Raw genomic sequence first — 2,500 nt, 5'->3', positions numbered from 1 at the left:
AGTAACTAAAGTAACTAGTAACTAAAGTAACTAGTAACTAAAGCTGTAACAGATGAATGTAGTGGAGTAACTAAAGTAACTAGTAACTAAAGTAACTAGTAACTAAAGCTGTAACAGATGAATGTAGTGGAGTAACTAAAGTAACTAGTAACTAAAGTAACTAGTAACTAAAGTAACTAGTAACTAAAGCTGTAACAGATGAATGTAGTGGAGTAACTAAAGTAACTAGTAACTAAAGTAACTAGTAACTAAAGTAACTAGTAACTAAAGCTGGAACAGATGAATGTAGTGGAGTAACTAAAGTAACTAGTAACTAAAGTAATTAGTAACTAAAGTAACTAGTAACTAAAGTAACTAGTAACTAAAGCTGTAACAGATAAATGTAGTGGAGTAACTAAAGTAACTAGTAACTAAAGTAACTAGTAACTAAAGCTGTAACAGATAAATGTAGTGGAGTAACTAAAGTAACTAGTAACTAAAGTAACTAAAGTAACTAAAGTAACTAAAGCTTTTACAGATAAATGTAGTGGAGTAACTAAAGTAACTAGTAACTAAAGTAACTAGTAACTAAAGCTGGAACAGATGAATGTAGCGGAGTAACTAAAGTAACTAGTAACTAAAGTAACTAGTAACTAAAGCTGTAACAGATAAATGTAGTGGAGTAACTAAAGTAACTTGTAACTAAAGTAACTAGTAACTAAAGTAACTAGTAACTAAGCTGTAACAGATGAATGTAGTGGAGTAACTAAAGTAACTAGTAACTAAAGTAACTAGTAACTAAAGCTGTAACAGATGAATGTAGTGGAGTAACTAAAGTAACTAGTAACTAAAGCTGGAACAGATGAATGTAGTGGAGTAACTAAAGTAACTAGTAACTAAAGTAACTAGTAACTAAAGTAACTAGTAACTAAAGCTGGAACAGATGAATGTAGTGGAGTAACTAAAGTAACTAGTAACTAAAGTAACTAGTAACTAAAGTAACTAGTAACTAAAGCTGTAACAGATAAATGTAGTGGAGTAACTAAAGTAACTAGTAACTAAAGCTGGAACAGATGAATGTAGTGGAGTAACTAAAGTAACTAGTAACTAAAGCTGGAACAGATGAATGTAGTGGAGTAACTAAAGTAACTAGTAACTAAAGTAACTAGTAACTAAAGCTGTAACAGATAAATGTAGTGGAGTAACTAAAGTAACTAGTAACTAAAGCTGGAACAGATGAATGTAGTGGAGTAACTAAAGTAACTAGTAACTAAAGCTGTAACAGATAAATGTAGTGGAGGAAAAAGTAGAAAGTGGCATGAAAAGAAAAGACTCAAGTAAAGTACAAGTACCTCAACATTTAGACTGAAGTACAGTACTGGAGTAAATGTACTTAGTTACATTCTACCCCTGCGATAGGACTACAAAGACTGTGCAAGATTATGCATTACAGTGTGTACACCCTAATGCATAATGTTACACTACATAAACTACCGGAGCCAGGTGAATTCAGATCCAGATAAAAACTTCTTCAGTAGTAACCTTTACATGTTATATTATTTATATGTCTATGAGATTATAGAGTTATTTTCCGTGGTTCTACTTGGGCCTAATGTTATAACAATCACATAACATTACTGTTACCGGTACCTTGATTCCACTGTAGCCTTCTCTGAATGTACCGGGACAGGCTCAACGGAGTGTCACGGTTTCTTTCCACTGCTGTACAAATCGGTTGAATTTGGCTTGCTTCTTAAACGATCCTTCAAAGAGGTATGAAACCATCCTCTCAGTCAATCCATAGTCCACTGCTTCTCCGTCAACTTCATTATCTAACGTACAATACAGAAAAGAAAAACAGCAATGTTAACCACCACTGTGGTAACAGCATAATGTAACGTTACACATTTAAAAAGCACATTATGCAATCACGCTTCTCTATCATCCTCCGTTTGGTCCGGACCTAATATCCATATAAAAACACAAAGTTTCTATCTATCGTTCTCCTCTGACGCAGTCCAGCTAACGTTTTATAGCTAGCGTTAACGTAAGTCAGAAGAAAAGACTTTTCGGCGGCAAAAACGCTTTTTTCTCCTCTGACGCAGTAGTTTTATCTATAGCTATCTCGATGGTCAACTGTAGCTAAGTACCGTTAGCTAGCTAAGTACCATGTCGTAACATGTAGAATGGCAATATGGGACATAATACTGCTAATGTTTTAACTAACTAACCGTTAACGTTAATAATGGCAATCATCAATGTCGAGTGTAGCTAGCTAATGTTGACAGAGTATGAACTTGGCTAGTGCTAACGGTAAAGTTAACTTCCAACTTTGAATATTAACACCACAAACACAGATTAAAAATGCACATAATTTACCTTTGAATTGACTTCGCTCCTCATCAGTGACCTTTATTCCAAAACGAAGTAAGCCCGTGATTAAATCCTCCGTTGCTAAATGTCCAAGCGGCATCCTCCCGACTTTGATCGACACTGACGGAGACTGACAGTTGGATCACTG

This window comes from Sander lucioperca, unplaced genomic scaffold (genome assembly GCF_008315115.2).
Source record: "Sander lucioperca isolate FBNREF2018 unplaced genomic scaffold, SLUC_FBN_1.2 Unpl_2, whole genome shotgun sequence".
Taxonomy (NCBI): domain Eukaryota; kingdom Metazoa; phylum Chordata; class Actinopteri; order Perciformes; family Percidae; genus Sander; species Sander lucioperca.
Note: the sequence above shows the minus strand (reverse complement) of the source record.